General features: G+C 37.9%; 1 protein-coding gene across 2 annotated transcripts in view; it reads left to right on the plus strand.

Annotated features, from left to right (window-relative positions):
- The window catches only part of LOC112654455 (melanoma-associated antigen B18-like), a 301121-nt gene that overhangs the window by 42546 nt on the left and 238505 nt on the right, over positions 1-20070 (plus strand). The window lies entirely within an intron of this gene.

Here is a 20070-nt window from a genome sequence, read left to right on the forward strand (position 1 = left end):
GTGCTAATAATATCTCCCTTTGATTTGCACAGCAGAATCTAGAAGAAATTTTTCTTATGTTATATAGCATCAGATACATGAGTAACAATCTAGAAATATTTCACATTCTGTGAGATGGATGGATGGATGGATAGGTAGGTCGGTAGGTAGATAGAGGCTACCAGCCTTAATCTAGAAGCAAAAAACAAAATCTTGAATTGTCTTGATTGGTATTCACATAAAATGTTGTTAAATTTCTTCCCAAAACTTATAGCCTTGAGGTCACAGGAGAGCATTTTTAAAAATAGTAACCTAAAAAACAGACTATTCTTTAAATGAAAAAAAAAATAATAAAAAATAAAAAGGTAACCTAATGGTTGTTGGAAGTGGCTTCCAGATGATGTCATGGCTTCCTTTTTTTGTGGCAAATGTGAAGACAAGCCTTTAGTTCCTTTCTTGACCACCAGCATAGAACTAAACAATTAAATGTGTCTGAGAAAATGATCTGCTATATTTTAAGATACAGTTTCATACATTTTCTTACCTTCTGTCTGGCTACTCAGAGGGGTTAAAAAAAAAACAAAAACCAGGAAATATGTACCCTTGGAACCAAACTCAAACTGCAAACTCAGCTTCCAATTTCCTCAATGAGCCTGGGGTTTAGCTTGAGTGACAGTGGAATCCCCAGCCAGCCAATTAGACTGTGGCTGAATTGGAGGAAGGCTGAGAGATGCAAGAAACAAAGTCATGCTAGAATGTTCGGGTGGGTGAGGAGTGTTGGGAAGCGCACTGCGGCTGGCAGAAGTGATTAGGTTTGATTTAAATTGAGTTTTCTAACACTGATACTGGAGCAGGGAGCAGCCAGATTTCCATGGAATGGATGGACTTTTTCTGAACAGTAGCTGCCATAGAGGCAGAGTCAGAAGCGAGCAGGATGCAAACCATTGTGAAGGGCTCATTAGCTACATTTCACTTTTATGACACTCTGTAAATGGCATCCCATATAGCTTTTGCTTGGGTTTCTTGCAACTTGAAATCAGTGTTTCCCTGAGCAGTAAATGTGCCTTTTCATAACGTGTGAAATAGAGTATTTTTAAGGCAGTTAATATTGAGAAATTAGTGTAATGTGTCATAAGTAACTATCAGTGCTAAAACCTAGAATGTTGAAATTTGTGGGGGTTTTTTGGTCTGTATTTGTTTTACCAAATTGGTTATTGTTTTGATGATTTTTTTTTTCTGGTATGGTTTATAAAAATCACAGATCACAACTACAGGGGAGTTCTGTCCCTGGATAAACAGAAAGAAAGTTGTAATCTTTTTGTGTGTTCCAAGTACTGAATGCCTAAATATATAGGCCGAGATTTGATTTTTGTTTAAGTGATCCATATCCTTTCTTACTATCTTAGAAAGCACATCCCCTCGACCACCCCCTCCCCACAACTGCTTTCTATAAGCAGCCCCTTTCAGGTGGTTTGTGAGAAGTGTGATGTTTCTTCTTTCAAACTTTTGTCTGAGAGGTCTCTCAGTTGTAAATCCAACTGTTTGTGACCTAATATAGGTGATATTTTTTCTCTAGAAATGATTATTTAATGATCTTAGTGGCAGTCTTCTATATCAATAGGAGACATGATAAACTGGAAAGCCATGTACTCAAGTAACATACTTTCTGTTTACATAGAGATTGTATTGTAGTTGCTAGAGTTTAGAAGATAAAATGTTGCCATTATTTTTATAAGCCCCTTGAAGGTATCTTATAAGCAAGTTTAAAAATAATTTCCTTAAAAAGACACGTGATTCATTTAATCACAAAATTGATAATAGGCAACTGTAACTTTTTCTCAGAAAAACATATAATTGAACTTTTCCTCTCATGATGATTAATACAGTAACATTATAGATTTTTCATTTATTCCTTGATGCCAGCAGTTCAGAGATTAGGTGAGGATGTCACAGCTGTTCAGGCATTTATTCTGTACAATCATGGAACGTACTGTACATGAGCTCAAACAAACCACAGCTGTAAAAAAAAAAGAAAACCCAACAATATGGAGTATATAGTTTTTTGTAAATTTAATCAATCATGTACTGTTAGTGTTTACTAAGGATGTTCTAATTGATAATTCTAATTAATACCAAAATATCACATGGATGGATAAACAGTGTTTGGTGTTTATATATTTAGGTAGGTAGATAGATTATTTGAGTGCTGAGTTATGTGATAAATAGCTTTACTAAGTTTGAAAAACTATGAGATTCTAACAAGATAAATTAATTGCGGTTTTAAAATACACCAAACCTTCTTGTATATTTAAGGCAGTAGAGTTAAGAACAGACTTGGCAATCTGACTTGTTGGGTTCAAATCCTAGCTCTGCAGCTTCTGAGTTTTGTGTCTTTGGGTAGGTTAATTAACATAACTTTGCCTTATTTATATCTCATGTGAAAAATAAAAAAAATATACAGACCCTTTTAGGTAGTCATGAAAACATGAGGGACACCTGGGTGGCTCAGTGGTTGAGCATCTGCCGTTGGCTCAGGGTGTGATCGTGGGGTCCTGGGATTGAGTCCTGCATTAGGCTCCTGGTGAGGAACCTGCTTCTCCCTCTGTCAATGTCTCTGCCTCCCTCTGTGTGTCTCTCATGAATGAATAAATAAAATCTTTAAAAAAAAAATAACATGAAATAATATAAATAAAGTTAATTACTTTATCACAACAACTATGTTTGCACTTAATAAATATTTAACCACCATGAATTTAGGTCTAGGTTTTAAATGCACCATCTCCTAACAATCCACAAACTTATCTCTGAAGTTACAGGTGAAAAAAAAAAAGTGCCTAATACTGAAAAGTAGGGGTAAGCACTAATCTATTTACAGAATAAAAGCTCAGTCAGCACTAACTAAACATTCTTAAGAATTGCATTTAAAATCTCAATGAAATTTCCGTATGATGCAATGATTCCATATTTATCTGAGAAAAAAAGAAAATCTGTGTCTGTACAAAAACTAATATACTGCTGTTTACAGAATCTTTACCCTTAATGGTCAAACCTGTAAACAACCCAAATGTCCACCAACAGGTGAATAATAAACAAACTGTGGTATGTCTATACAATGGAATATTAGCAATAAGCTAGCACTACTGATAATCTGTAATAACACGATGAGTCTAAAAAACATTTTACTGAATGAAAAGGCTAGGCAGAAAAGAGTATGCATTATATGATTCCATTTATATGAAATTCTAGAAATGACAAATCTAAATTATAGTGTTAGAAAACACCAGTGGTTTTCTGAGGCTGAGGATAGGAAGTAAACAATTCTGTCTGTTTTAAATGCTTAATATGATCACTGTTTTCCTGATTGGATCCTGCCACAGAAAACTGTGTAAAGACATTAGAAAAAGAAGAACAGCATATTTATTAGATACAAATACGATTTTTAAAAAGGAAATGATAAAGATAATAGCAGAAATGAGTAAAATTGAAAATTATAGAAACTATTAAGCCAAAGTATGTTCCTTTGAAAAGACTAAAAATACTGATAAACCATGGCAAGATTGATTAATTCAAAAAATGTGTAGATGGATGGATAGATGGATATCTCAGGAATGAAAAAAGAGACATTATTATAGATTACACAGACATTTAAAAGAGCACAAGAGTATATTATGGCCAACTTTGGAATGATAAGTAAAAAGCTTAGATGAGGTAGAAATTTTCTTTAAAAAACTGAGATAGGGCAGCCCCAGTGGCTCAGCGGTTTAGTGCCGCCTATAGCCCAGGGCCTGATCCTGGAGACCCAGGATCGAATCCCATGTCAGGCTCCCTGCATGGAGCCTGCTTCTTCCTCTGTCTCTGCCTCTCTCTCTCTCTCTCTCTCTCTCTCTCTCTCTCCTCTCTGTATATTCTCATGAATAAATAAATAAAATCTTAAAAAAAATTAAAATAAATAAAATTTAAAAATGAGATAGCCAGGGGCACCTGGCTGGCTCAGTGAGTAGAGCATGAGACACTTGATGTTGGGGTCATGAGTTCAAGCCCCACATTGGGCTTAGGGCTTCCTTAGAAAATAAAAATGTTGTCACATATAAAATTCATTTTAAAGATGCAATCACCAAAAAAATAAATAAATAAAAATAAATAAATAAATAAATAAATAAATAAATAAATAAGAATGCAATCACCAAAATCACGTCTTCTCAATGGATGTAGGACAAGCATTTGAAAAACTACAATGTCCAAATATGACTTATAAAAAAATCCTCTTAGAAAAGTACAAATTGGAGACAACTTTCTTAATCTTTTTTAAAGATTTTATTTATTTATTCATTCATGAGAGACAGAGAGAGGCAGAGACATAGACAGAGGGAGAAGCAGGCTCCCCATAGGGAGCCCAGTGTGGGACTCAATCCCGGGACTGGGATCATGCCCTGACCCAAAGGCAGACGCTCAACTGCTGAGCCACCCAGGCTTCCCAACATCTTTCTTAATCGGATAAAGATTTTCTACAAAAACAAAACATAACAGGGACACTGTACTTAATAGTGAAACATTGAAAGCTTTCCTTCTGTAATGAGGAAGAAAAGAATGTATTTTTAATCACTTCTACTCATCATTCAATGTGAGGCCCTAAGTGCAAAAATGGAAGAAAAATGGAAAAATGTATATGGAATTTTTTTTTAATTTTTATTTATTTATGATAGTCACACACACACACACACAGAGAGAGAGAGAGAGAGAGAGAGAGAGGCAGAGACACAGGCAGATGGAGAAGCAGGCTCCATGCACCGGGAGCCTGACGTGGGATTCGATCCCGGGTCTCCAGGATCGCGCCCTGGGCCAAAGGCAGGCGCCAAACCGCTGCGCCACCCAGGGATCCCTGTATATGGAATTTTAAGGAAGAAATTGTCATCCTCATACAATATCCCTTTGTATTTAGAAAATTTGAAATAATCAACAGAAAGACTAATCAAATTAACAGGGGTATTGGCAAGACTACTATATGCAAAGTCAGTACATAAAAAGCAGTTGTGGGATGCCTGGGTGGCTCAACAGTTAAGCGCCTACCTTCAGCACAGTGCGTGATCCTGGAGTCCCAGGATCGAGTCCCACATCAGGCTCCCTGCATGGAGCCTGCTTCTCTCTCTGCCTATGTTTCTGCCTCTCTCTCTGTGTTTCTCATGAATAAATAAATGAAATCTTAAAAAAAAAAAAAAAAAAAAGAAGCAGTTGTATTTCTTTATATCAGAAAATTGGAAAGTGAAATGTTTAAAGATGATACCATTTACAATAGCACAGAGTCTACATATCTTCTCCACTAAAATAAAAGTATATAAAAAATATACTAGAATATTTGTAGCACTTTAATTCATAAATGCTGAGATAAGCTACCCAGTGTCCATCAGTAAATGGAGAAATAAATTGTAGTATAAATAACACAATGAAATATTACATAGCAGTGGTTCTCACACTTTTTGATATCAGGACATCTTTATACCCTAGAAGATGGTTGACCTTAAAAGCCTGAATTTATGTGGGGTATGTCTATTGATACATACAGTATTAAAACTGAAACAATTTTTTTTTAATAAACTATTTTAGAGCTGTGACATGTCCTGAGATTTTACAAGTTAGTCTGCCATAGTTTCAAGGATGCTGGCAAAAGAAATGAGATGCCTACATCACAGACAGGGAACATTAGGATTCGAAACAATATCAGAAGCAAAAAGTGTCACCATTTTATTTTCCCCGTTCTCCAAGCCCCAGTTCCCACAGAGCATTGTGAAGAGGGCTAGGTGACACCAGCACATGCAGTGAGTTGCATCACAGGAGAGGCACCCTGAGTTTAGGAACCCTTTGAGTTTAGGAACCTTATTCTTTTATAATGGACAGTAAACATACCTTAGAGACATGCTCGCTATCTTCCAGCGTGTTCATGATATGAACATCCTTGAAAAAGGAATCCAGAACAAAGGCACTGAATGTCTCAACTCGAAAGGATGTTCAAAAACAGGAGAAACCCATAGGTAATTGTCTTTCAACCCAATTATGTTAATAAAAATAACATATTTTATAAATAACTGTTTCTCAAAACAAAATAAAATTAGAAGAGTGTTTTACAATTTGATTTACAATTTTGCACATCTTTTTAATACCTGGTTTAAAAAAAGGAGCAAAAATAAATAAATAAATAAATAAACAAACAAACAAACAAACAAACAAAAGGAGCAATCTAGATAGCTAGTAATAGAAGGCAACTTAAATAAATTAAGAATCAATGTTGGGCAGCCCTGGTGGCTCAGCAGTTTAGTGCTGCCTTCAGCCCAGGGCCTGATCCTAGAGACCCAGGATCGAGTCCCACATCGGGCTCCCTGCATGGAGCCTGCTTCTCCCTCTGCCTGTGTCTCTGCCTCTCTCTCTCTGTGTGTCTCTCATGAATAAATAAATAAAATCTTAAAAAAAAAAAAAGAAAAATACTACACAACTCTTCTTCCTTTCCATAAATAAATTAAAAAAAAAAGAATCAATGCTGCAAAGAAGTAAATTAAACTCTTTTAAGAATTGAGGTAGATCTGTATGTGTTGATATGATTAAATACTCAAATATATTAAGTCTCTTCCTCTATGTGTACATGCACAGAGAAAATACATATTGAATGGTTACATTTGTGTACAGAAAACTAATATGCGTACGTATCTTTGTGTCTATCTGTAAGGAAACAAAAAATAATATAACAACAGTAGTATTTTTATGGTTGGATGACCAGAAAAGGGGAAAAATCCTTTTTTTTTTCTTAGTTTAACCATCTTCATTTTAATTCTTTTACAATGATCATATAGAGATTTTAGAATAGAAAACTGCAGATCTGTTCCTTGACTATCCAAATCCATTCAGTGGATTTTCCTTGCCCATACGATAAAACCCTAAATAGTTATCCAAGGCCCACCATGATGTCACCTCCCCCACCCAGTATCTCTGAATCCTTGGCTGTGCTACTTTCTGTCCCTGCCTTTAGAACTTCTTTTAGCCTTTCCCATTAGAATGCAAGCTCCACACAGGCAGGAACTTGTATTTCTTATCAATTATTCTATCTCCACATCTTCAATTGGTACCTGGAACATAGAGGAATTCAGACATTTAAAAGGTCATGGCCTTCTTTGTAAATATAGCACTTTGCCCTTTTCTCTACCTATGTCTTTTACCTTCTAGAGCTCAACTTAAATGACAACTCTGCTAGAAACACTCCTTCACATTGCAAATATGGCTGTGTCTGCCTGGCTTGATGTTCCTGCAGTGACTTCTGTGTCTCTCTCATAACACTCAGCATGGTGGTAATCTTGTAATTGCAACCTTCCCTACCACCACCACCGGTTCTTCCACCTTATGTACTGCCATTTTTTAATTACACCTAAACGTCCCCTCTGTTGTCATTAGTTCTTTTCGTACCCACCATCACACTCCTCATAGTCACCCCTCAAATGAATGCACTTCCTCTCTTATACAGCTTAGATTCTGGAGTCTTGTGTTCTAACAAGTCCCTGACCATCCATAACTTAAAGGCCTTTCACTCCTTTCACTGCACTTGCCTGGCAAAATGCTGAACTTCCACATGATCTTGATCTCATTCGTATTTTGCTTTCTAAAGATTTTCTTCTTGCAGTGAGTCCTTTTTCTCCTGAATCATCAGTTATTACTTACCTAAAAGATCATTCTATTCACACACAAATATGCTCTAGTGTCACCCGTATTAAATTACCCTCATCCCATGACCCCCTCAGTTCCCTCCATCAACTACAACTTCTTTTTTCACTTTATAGAAAATTTTACCAGAATACTTATCTACAGTCACTGTCTCAACCTCCTTGCTTTCCTCCCCAGATCCCTTCCCATGAGTACTCTTCTGTCTCTTCTACCTCATGGAAACTGTTGTCATCAAGGTCAACAACAATCTCTATGTTGATGGTCTTACTTAGCAACATTTCATCTCTTATCTCTTCCATTCCTGAAATACTTTGTTCTTTTGGCTTCCCAAATTATGCCCTCCTGTCTAACAGGCTCTTGTTTGACTCTTCTGCCCAATCTTCCAAAGTTACGTTGGCCCTGACCTCCCTTCTCATCCTTATCCATATGTTCTTCTTATATTCTTTGACTCCATTACAAGGTTTTAAATACCATTTATCTCAAATCCATGTCTTATTTCTGAACAAAACATTTGTATACCAAACTGCCTACTCTTTTTTTTTTTTTTTAAGATTTTATTTATTCATGAAAGAGAGAGAGGCAGAGACATAGGCAGAGGGAGAAGCAGGCTCCCTGTAGGAAGCCTGATGCAGGACTTGATCCCAGGACCCCAGGATCTCAACCTGAGCCGAAGGCAGATGCTCAACCACTAAGCCACCCAGGTTCCCCTAATAATTACTACCCTTGGGGTGACTTGGGGCTCAGCTGGTTAAACGTCTACCTTCTGCTCAGGTCATGATCTCGAGATCCTGGGATCGAGCCCCACGTTGGGCTCTCTGCTCAGCAGAGAGTCTGCTTTTCCTTCTCTCTCTCTCAAATAAATAAAATATTAAAAAAAATACTACTCTTAAGGGATTTTTTTTAAATTTTCAAAAACTCTTAACTTTAACACACTCTTGAGAACCCACGACTAACCTATCTATCTACATTCTTTCCCTTATCATTCAGCTAGAGGCACAACCATTCATTCCATCCCTATAGTAGATCCCAAATGTGTTTAATTCTCTCCATCTTCTTTTTTGTTCCAATATGCTATCATCCCTAACCTGGAGTATTACAGTGATCTCCTAATTATTAGGAGTGAAAACTCTTGCCTCTGGTGTTATCCACAAACTACATAGCACCCAAATCAATCCTTTGCAAACAGAAATAAGATTATGTTACATAGCAGAATCAAGTTCTCTAAAAGTTTCCCAATATAATTAGAATATATTCCAAAACCTTTACCTTGTCACTAAGACCATAAGGTCCATTTGGTCAGTATTGTGCCTGATTTGCTCAGAACCGTATCATCGAAACCGAACATAGATTTCTGTACCTAGTAGTTGCTTAACAATATTTGCTGAATTGATATATGAATAAAAAGTTTATGTATTTGTTTCTTAACAGTAGCTGCCTTGGAATGCTTCAATTTTATTTTACCGTCCAAGTACCAATGAGCAGGTCATTCTGCTTAAAAAAACAAAAAACAAAAAACTTCACTAGAAGCTTTCCACTGCTTTTAGGAGAGGTTATAACACTGAGCAAAGAAGTAAGGCCTTCCATAATTCTGACCTTTGAATACATTTATCATTTTATTCCCAAGTGAAAAAAATTCTGGGAAATAATCTCTACCTGAAAAGTTTTTCCTTCCTTCTTCTTTTTCTCCTTTCTTAGTATACTTGTTCATCTCTCAATCCTTCATTAGAACTTCTTAGAATATATTGTAAATGTCTTTATGCCTGGGTCCTTCATTCAAGGGTGAGTTCCTGTAAGGCAGGAACAATTTCACATGGCTTTAAAAAGGAGTCTTTAAAAAAGGCATCTCCAGGAGACACTGTATCAATGTAGATGTTAAAATAATTCATGGGTAAACTATTATATATAGATTATTACACTTCAAAATCAAGGACCTGGGCAGCCCGGGTGGCTCAGCAGTTTAGCGCCGCCTTCAGCCCAGGGTGTGATTCTGGAGACCGGGGATCGAGTCCCACATGGGGGTCCCTGCATGGAGCCTGCTTCTCCCTCAGCCTGTGTCTCTGCCTCTGTGTGTGTGTGTGTGTGTGTGTGTGTGTCTCATGAATAAATAAATAAAATATAAAAAAAATCAAGGACCTATTTTTATTTATTGAATTATGAAATTGCCACAAATATACTCTTTGAAACTTAGTATGAGGGCTGGCACAAAGTTTCTCATTAAGCATGGAAGAAAGGGAGAGAGGGAAAGAAAGGAAGACAGAGAAGAAATATTTTACCATCATCTGAAACCCATTTTGCAATTTGTTTTTACTTACCATTAGTATTCTCAACATTTTCTGCCTTTTTCCTGTTTTGTTTTGTATTGTTTTACCATTTCATTCTTGACTTTAGCACATGCCCTTTTCTACCCTGTTAAGTTGTATTGTTTCTCAACCGAAGAACTCGTTCATCCCTTGGTCTAAAGATCCAGGTCAGTCTCTCTTCCTGTGTTTGGCAGAAGCCGAAATGGACCCACATGTATTCTGGACTAGTAGTCATGACTACTTTCATTGCCACTATTTATCTTATAGACAGGAAGATCATACACCATCTTCAGCTTTTGGCATACCCTCAGATCTGTGCTTTATTTTTATTTTATTTTTTTTTTAAGATTTTTATCTATTCATTCATGAGACACAGAGAGAGAGAGAGGCAGAGACACAGGCAGAGAGAGAAGCAGGCTCCATGCAGGGAGCCCAATGTGGGACCCAATCCCTGGATCATGCCCTGAGCCAAAGGCAGATGCTCAACCGCTGAGCCACCCAGGCGTCCCAGATCTCTGCTTTAGTTTAAGTTTGACTCTGCCTCTTTGTCATGAATATATCTAATCCTGACACAGCATTATCCTGACAATCCATTAACATTACTTATAGATGATTAAATTTTACATATATACTCAAAGATAATACAGGACAAATTCTAAAATTCCCAAGATGACAAATGGTATATAGCCCACTTACTTTAAATGTTCACAAACGTGTCTAAGATGCTGAGCTGCTCAGCTCTGCTCTTTTTTTACTTCATTTGTTGAGTTCAGCTATACTTAAAATAGCAGGGGACTATCCATTTTAGCAATTGACACAGCAGAAATGCTGTACTATTTTTTAAAATCCTATAATATAACAGGATATTCAAGGGGGATTAGCTCATGTGAAATAGAAAGAGAAGCTTTATCTTTGTTATTCTAATAACCTCACAACCCACTCAATGAATCCCTTTATGATCATGTAGGAATTGGCCTTGAGGCAATAATAAAAATACAAGAAAGGGAGCAAAGATTTTAGTCCTATCTACGTGGAGGGTCCACATAGTATGATTAAAGCTTTTGCTCATCAAACCAGGCATTTGAAAGTGTAGTTGATGGACTTCCACTCTTATATAAACTAAGTCATGGGTAATATTGCAGTTAATTCCCAAAAAATGAATGGACAAATTAGTTGGTGAAATAATACAAAAAATAAATAATGTTAAGGCTTGATCAGGTGCTAAAATAAAGGGTTCAGACAGTAGATGTATAGAAATATAAGAGCAAAGCATTGAACTCTAGAAGCTAAGAAAAGTAGTGGTATGAATTATTTCTTAGGTCAATCAATGACTCAGCAAGTGTCTCTTGAGCCTCTACTATATGCAAAGCATCACCATAAGCACGGGATTTGAATCTGTAAGAAGGAGTGAGATGGACAGTTCCTCTGATCCTTGAATTTGAAGACATCATTTTACCCTCCACCCTTTCATACTCTCCAAGTGTCAGTAAGACGTTTTCTTTAGGCCAGTTAAATACTTAGGCTTGACTTGTTAAAGGGACCTTTATTAACTGGTCTTCCCACCATCAGTCTATCTCCAGAGAAAATACTTTGTAGTAGGCAGAATAATGCCCCTTCCCCCAATAATGTTCAAGTACTAATCCCAAGACTTTTGAATATTTTATACTATATAGCTGGGGGGAATCAAGCTGCAGATGTAATTAAGGTTACTAACCAGCCAACCATAAAATAAAGAGATCATCTGGGATTATATGAATGGGTCCATTATAATCACAAGGGTCATTATAAACGTGGAAGAGAGAGTCAGAAGAGTCAGAAACAGGGGACATTGTAAGAATATTCCTCAGCCATCAGAAAAGACGAATACCCACCATTTGCTTCGGCGTGGATGGAACTGGAAGGTATTATGCTGAGTGAAATAAGTCAATCAGAGAAGGACAATCATCATATGGTTTCACTTATATGTGGAATATAAGAAAGAGTGAAAGGGATTATAAAGGAAAGGAGGGAAACTGGGAAAAATTAGAGAGGGAGACAAACCATGAGAGACTCCTAACTCTAGGAAACAAAGGGTTGCAGAAGGGGAGGTGGGTGGAAGATTGAGGTAACTGAGTGATGGGCAATGAGGAGAGCACTTGATGGGGATGAGCACTGGGTGTTATAGTATATGTTGGCAAATTGAATTTAAATTAAAAAAAAAAAACTTGAAAGGCTATTGCTGGCTTTGGAAATGGAAGGGGGCCACAAGTGACGTAATGAAGTAATGTGGGTAGCTACTAGAAGCTGGAGAAGGCAAGGGAATGGGTTCTCCCCTAGAATCTCAGAAGGGAATATAGCTCTCTCTGCCTACAGCTTGATTTTCAGACTTGTGACCACCAAATCTCTGTTGTTTCAAGCTCTTGATGATGTAGGAAAGAATGTTAGGGTTTCAAAGCTGATGGCCAAGAAAGAATTCTTGAGACGTCTTTGGTGCAAAAAGGTGATTTTATTAAAGCACGAGGACAGGACCCGTGGGCAAAAAGAGCTGCCCTGGGGTCATGAGGAGTGGCCCATTATATACTTTCAAGTGGGAGGGGGTTTGGAATCAAGATATCCAGGACCTTGAGGGTACTAGCTATTGTTGGGAAAGGGTCATTTACCATCTAATAAAACCTTAATCATGGGAAACCTGGGTGGCTCAGCGGTTAGGTGTCTGTCTTTGGCTCCGGGCATGATCTGGGGGTCCTGGGATCGAGTCCCACATCAGGCACCTGCAGGGAGCCTGCTTTTCCCTTTGCCTAGGTCTCTACTTCTCTCTGTGTCTCTCATGAATAAATAAGTAAAATCTTTTAAAATATTAAATAAATAAATAAAACCTTAGTCATGAGACCCTTCAGATGTATACCAGTGGGCCATATGCTTGGGGGATGATTGCCAACATGTATCTTGGGGAGTTTAGAAATAAAGGAAGTTTCTAAAGGAATTTTTATATGTTAAAGTAGACTTACAGGATCCTAGGGGTTGGACTGAGACTGCCTTTTGCCCTTAGCAAAGTATTAACATCTAGGCACCTGAGTCCCTAGAGGAATGTCACTCTGCCTTTTTCAAGGACTTGTCAATAGGCTGTCGGCAGTAAAGATTTTTAATAAGGAAATTTAATAATTTCTCTTCTGCCTTTGTTTCCCACATCACTTGAGTTTGTGATAATTTGTTGCTGAAGCACTAGGAAAATATTCTTATGCTAGGAAGATAAGTTCCTTTTTTAATTGCATCTCTTGGAATTACCCCTGATATAGCCTATGACTTAGCCACATGAAATTACTTGGAGTTCCCAGAATATCTCAAACTCTTTTCCACTCTAGTGTTTTTGCATATGGGTCCCCTATCTGGAATGACTTGTTCTGCCTTCTTTTTCTATTTCTTTTTTCGTTTGTTTCGTATTGTTGATATTATTGCTCCTTTGTTTTTTACTGGATTATGCTTCTTTTCTGATTTTCATTTTGGAAAATTTGGGAAGTTTTAAAAATATAAAGAATAAAACAAAAATCTCACCATCCTAATATATCCAGAGCTGTTTATTTTAGTCTATATGATTCTAGTCATTTATTTAAACAACTTATCTCTTAGAGATTATCATAAATGTTATTTCATAATTTACCATTTCTTGTAGTATTGTTGTAGTAGTATTGTGAGCTTTTCTTCATTAATATTCTTTGATAATCTAATATAATTGTTCAGTAGTTATTGCAATGATATTCAACAGTTGTTTTTTTTTTTTTTATTTTTTAAGATTGTACTTATTTACTCATGAGAGACAGAGATATAGGCAGAGGGAGAAGTAGGCTTCATGCGGAGAGCCCCATGCGGAACTCATTCCCCAGACCCCAGGATCATGCACTAAGTGGAAGGCAGATGCTCAACCACTGAGCTGCTGAGGTGCCCCAATATTCAAAAGTTTAATTGATCAATTCCTTACTATTATTGTGCATCTTTGCAATTTCACGTTGGTAAAATGTCTGCAGTACCTTAGGGTTACATCTTTGTTAATAATTCTGATGATTTCCATAGAATAACTTCCCAAAGCCACATACCTGAGTTAGGCTCTGAGCATTTTTGATGTTTTGGAAAGCAGCTTGATGGAGAGGTCTGCAGATTTACTCTTCATCAGCAATATATACAAGTGCCAACATATTTCTTATCATTACAATACAAATAAGTACACAAAAAAATTTGGTCAGTCAGTGGAATTTCATTATTGCTTTAATTTAGTTTTCTTGGACACTTAGTGAATTTGCATGTTTGCTAATGTTTCTTATTTATTTTTCATTTATAAGTTGCCAGTTCATATCCTCTCTGTTTTAAGAGTGCTTTTATAACATGTCATTAAGGCCTACTTGTTGTATAAATTGAAAATATTTTTTCCAACATATCTGATTTTGCTCATGTTTATTTTTGATATAAAGATACTTTAAATCTTTAGACAGTCACATAAGCCATGTTTTAAAATAAATATATATGAATATTCATGTATATTCACATGTATATTTATTTATACTTGTATTTACAAAGGCCTTCATTAACCAGGGATCAAATTAATATTTATATGCACTGTATTGTAATTCTATATATGTGTGTGGTTTTTCAACTACATTTCTGTATATACTCTATTTGGGATTTATTCTGTTGAATAATTTATATTACAATTGTGTATCTTCAAAAATAGTAATGTCCAGACCCTATTTATTAATGATCATTCTTAATCAAATAGTAAATGCTTAGATGAATCTTGGTCTGGTTTTGGATTTTGTAAATTTGTCAAGGATTTCTCTCACACATATAAATAGTCTTGTAATAATTGTCATTTTAATTTGTATTCTACTACCAGGCACTGGAAGTTACCTTGTTCTTGCCCGTTAAGGTTTTCTTCATTCCTCAAAAAGAACTTTAGAATAAATTTGTCAAGTTAAAAAAAATCCTTAAAAGTTCCAAAGTACATTTATCATTTCAGTACAGGATAATTTCTGTTTTTATGTGATTCTTTTTCATCTAGGAATAGATTATCCTTCCACTTGGGCATCTCTTGTATTATATCTGTAGGTAATTATTTCCATTTTTAGATCTAAATCTCCATATAATTTGGAATATTTTTATTATTAAGTTTATTATTACCAGGGATTTTATATTTTTGGTTGTTAGCAATAATAACTTGTTTCCATTGTATTTTCTAACTAGTTATATTCAAGATTCCTCTTGCTAGTTAGGGAAACTTAACCTGCTTAGCTTATACCTACAAAAGGTAGAAGTGATATTTAATGGCAGGATTCAGAGAGATCTCGATGAACTTTAAGGCAGAGATTTTTCCAGAACTCAGAAATGAATTGTAAGCAAATGCCCCTGGGATTCCTGCTTCCTTCTGCATAGCTTGTCTGCCACTCTGTGCTTCTCTCCTTGTTTGGCTTTGTTTTCCCCACTGAGATAGGCTTCCTCTGTTTTTTCCTAGAGGAAAAACGTATCGGGGATGATTTGCTGTAAACAACTCATAGCTCCTAACTTTATGGTTTAGCAAGTTAAGCCATTTCTTCTCTCAGCCTGACTTCCAAATTCTCCCTGAAGAGACCCTGTTTGAGCTGAGTTGAGTCAGGGGCTGGCCCAGCATTGATCATCCTCCCCTTCCAGGGTACATCAGAAACAAAGTTTGGGTGGAAATTTTACTTTTTCCTTCCCTGTTCTTGTCTCCATGCAGTAATGATCTGGAATAAGGAGAAGAGGTAAAAGTGTTAGTCTGGAGATTTGAAATGGTAGTTAGCTCTCAGGTTATAGATCTGCTTGTTTGTGTTGTTTTACTTTTGCCAAGGACAAAATATGGCACATCGAGGTTACTATTTTCTAGAAAAGAATCATCTCTTATGGGGGCTGTCCATTCAGCTTTGGAAAAGGGTAAGTGAAGTAAAATGATGTCTATCATAGTAAGTTTAAGAGACAACTGATTAAGTACTAGTACAGAACACCTGACTTTCATATTAAGCAGCAAGTGGGATGGATTACTTGGTGTCAGGAAAGAAATGCAGCTTTAGATATTTACACCTATTGTGAAATCATCTTTCTCCCCATTGCTACTTTCATTAATCAAAATAGAGACCACCCATTCGAGAGCTCTACTACCCCCAGTGAAGACTCCACATCTTTCTGTAAACAAAGAGCCAAATAGCACCTCTGAGGTCTCATTCCACACCACCGTGGTTTCAGGGATGTAAAGTCCTCCCTAGTCCCAGGTCCATGCTGATCAAAACTGTTTCAGCACTGGTTGTCTCTTCCCACAGTGATAGCGATGTTGAATATCTCACAAACATAATCACAAAGTGACCTAACCTTTGAAACTAAGAAGCATTACAATAGATCTTGCCTTCTCATCCCACTGAGTGGAAAGATCTGAAGCCCAAGCACATAATTACCACCTGAATCTTTGCTATTGACCATTTCGCTCCTCAGTTCCCTACAGACTTGATTCTTAGCCCAAGCCACCTCAGGAGAAAGTCTGTAAGGGGTACAAACTTTAGTATCTTGAGCCAGAGAAGATTTAAGACAATAATTCCCAAACAAAGTTATATTCCTTCAACTCTGATTACCCGGTGCTAGGTTTTGATGCTTCCTTATCTCAGTAATACCTTTCAAGCAGGGAGATCAAAATGACCAGAGAGAAATAAAATCTTCACTTTAGATTCTGCCTTCGAAACTAAACTGTTTACTGCACATGAACAAATTAAGCCTCGTGTTTACTCTCACTTTTAGAAAGATGATGTTTGCCTTCCTGTGGTTGTTCGTAATGGGTTTTCTGGACAGATCTGAGAGAATCACCACTACCGGAATTCCCTCACCTAAAATAATATACCTGAGAGGCGAGAAGTGAATCAGTTATCAATTTTTGAATGATAGAAAAGTGCCAAAATTACTTTCTTTAGATGTTTCAGAGATTTTTTCATAGTAGGAAATTCTTTTGAATACCAGACCTAAATGTCTAATAGTCCACAGGTTATAAATAAAATTTTCTGTGTGTCAAAGTAACCTGTATTTGGTGAGGCAGGAGAAAGATAAAAGTGTGGAAAAGGATTCGCCCTTCCTGGGATAGCCATGCTTATTTTGGAAAATAATGCAGAGCTCTTTTGATCCTTCCTTATCATTCTAGGAAGTAGGTAGACTAGATAAAAAGAAATACTCATGTTTCTTAAGAGTTAGACTTTTTCAGGGGTGCCTGGGTGGCTCAGTTGGTTAGGTGTCCAACTCTTGATTTTGGCTCAGGTCATGATCTCAGGGTCATGAGATGGAGCCCCACATCGGGGTCTGTGCTGAACACGGAACTTGCTTGAGATTCTTTCTCTCTCTCTCTCTCTCTCTCTCTTAAAAAAGAAAAAAAAAAAGTGTTGGACTTTCCCATAACTTTGCCCAGAGGCTTGTTTTGCTTGGACTAGTAGCGGACTCCACTTGCCATTTTCACCACTGCTGCCTGCTGCCCTACAATCCTGTCAGGTTCAGCCTGATTCTGATTCCTGGGAGTGTAGCTCTTAACCTGGTAGTTCATAGGAATCACCTGTGCAGTTTTAAAAATGCACAGATGGCTGGGCCAAAACAAAGATTATTCTGTTGAGATAGTTCTTGGATCTATATATAAACAGTGACCAAAAAAGAGCAACCAAAGTCCTCTGAGGAGAATTCTGATAGGCAACCTCAGTTAAGCTCAGCCAAACTAGAAGCAGGAGGGCTTTAGGAGACTCCAGCCCTTCAAGACATCCTTTCTTCCCATAGATTCTAAGATATGTCCCCGCATCTGAAAGTGAGGTTCACTGTTGCTGAGTTCCTGGCTTGGCAAACAAAGGGAAAACAACAGGGCAGCCCCGGTGGCTCAGCAGTTTAGCGCCACCTTTGTCCCAGGGCCTGATCCTGGAGACCTGGGATCGAGACCCATGTCAGACTCCCTGCATGGAGCCTACTTCTCCCTCTGCCTGTGTCTCTGCCTCTCTCTCTTTTTCTCTCTCTGTGTGTGTCTCTCTCATGAATGAATGAATGAATGAATGAATGGAAAACAACACCTTTACTCCAACTGGGTGGAATTCTGCTCTTAAAGACCAGTATGTGGAGCTCTGTTATCAACTTACAGCATTTCATGATCCCTGAGTGTCAGTCCTGATTTCCCAGTGTTGACTGTTGTTTCCTTCATTGGCATTGTCACCGATTAGGAAATCAGCACCATTTGATTTTGGGTTCCACAATAAAAAGTTCTCCCCTGGAATACCACCTCTGCATTTTGCCTTTTGGTTTTATCCGCTGTTCCCCGCCACTGCCATAGGAATTACTGTGATTTAGAATTGGGGATAAACCCAGGGATTATTGACCGCCAAAGCACAAGGCAGTCTGAGATGGGGGTGCTGATGCTGGGCAGGGACCAAAAGTGGTCAGTAGTACCAGGGGCAGTTTGTGTTCGGTGAGGATGCATACCTGGAGCCATACAGTTAAGCTTGGGGATGTCAGTATCCAAATGCTAGTAGCTGGTCTGTTATCAGGCACTTTACAGCTCCTGTTCAGACCCCAACTTCTGATTTTAGGAAGCACCTGGTTTGAAAGTCACGAGAGGAGTCGTTTTCTAACTTTAGTCTTTGGTTGGCCTATACAAAGGCAGATTCAGGGATCCCTGGGTGGCGCAGCGGTTTAGCGCCTGCCTTTGGCCCAGGGCGCGATCCTGGAGACCTGGGATCGAATCCCACATCGGGCTCCTGGTGCATGGAGCCTGCTTCTCCCTCTGCCTGTCTCTGCCTCTCTCTCTCTCTCTGTGACTATCATAAATAAATAAAAATTAAAAAACAAACAAACAAAAAAAAACAAAGGCAGATTCAGATGCCCTGGGCACCAGATATTCTGATTCATTAGGTCTCTGGCAGGAGCAAAGAATTGCATTTGGCAGGCAAAGAAGCCTTGGTGATTTTAATACAGCTGATCAAGAATCATACCTTGAGGAACTCTAACCACATAAATATGCCCTAAAATTTGAAGCCTCAGACCAGAGACAAATTGTCTCCTTTGTTGGGGGAGAGGAGTGTAAGTTTTGGCTACCAGGCAGGGCCTGACAACTGCTGAATTTGTTTCAAGTGCTAAAGGATAAACTGAGGCACATGAAAATTTTGAAGCATGTCTTTGAGCAAGCATCGATTTGAATTGGACAGCACCAAATAAGAAAGGATTAAGAGCGCTCCACAGACAGTAGCTGGAGCAAGGATTGTATACAGAAGACAAAGAAGCAAAGGAAAGTAATTGCTTGACTGACTGTAGCTTATTAAGTGGTTGCCTTATTGGGAAACCTAGTGGGCTCTTTGTGATTGGTGGTTTTTAAATTTCTTTTTCTCTGATTCAAGTGCATTCACTCTGACTTAGGTTTAACTTTGTTTACTGTAGGCCACCAAGGCATTAGAGCCAGCTTGGTCTTAATGGGGTCCTTGTTTAATACTTGAAAACAAGCAATTTTATGAGTGCTCTATTCAGCCATTTAATATGTCTTTCATATGGTTTTCCCGAAGTAATTTCTTGAGCGCTGTCCAAGTCCTTTGTTTTGTAGGTCCCAAGCTAAGGGTTTTTAGTTAATAAATTTAGAGTAGAAACACCTACAGTGAATGGCCTCAACCGATCATCGTGTGACTTAATGGTTCCTAAATAGAGCTTACCGTCATTTGAATGTACTTGGCCCCCGTAGTGAGCACCATTACCCATCTAGTGGTCCAGCAGAGCATATCCCTGACTTGGCGGTTGCCACATATGGCTGGCAGTCTTCAGGTCTTCTGCTGCCCAACAACGGAGGAAGAATTAGAGTCAGAAGTATGTTACTGACGTGCCGCTGTGATAATGCCCTTTTTATAGTAAGTGGATCCCTGAGTGCTAATTTACATAAGAGCTTAAATAAAATCATTTCAAAAGCAGTGAGCCCATGGTTGTTAACTCTTCTCACATTATGAATTCTTGACTCCATGCTAGCTCTGGTGATCTTCGAACTTCAGGAGTGAGTGTCTCCATGAGGAACAACTCAGGCATCATGGTGTCATGTCCGCACATGGGTCCTTTCTGCTGCTTT

This window comes from Canis lupus, chromosome X (genome assembly GCF_003254725.2).
Source record: "Canis lupus dingo isolate Sandy chromosome X, ASM325472v2, whole genome shotgun sequence".
In the NCBI taxonomy this organism is placed as follows: Eukaryota; Metazoa; Chordata; class Mammalia; order Carnivora; family Canidae; genus Canis; species Canis lupus.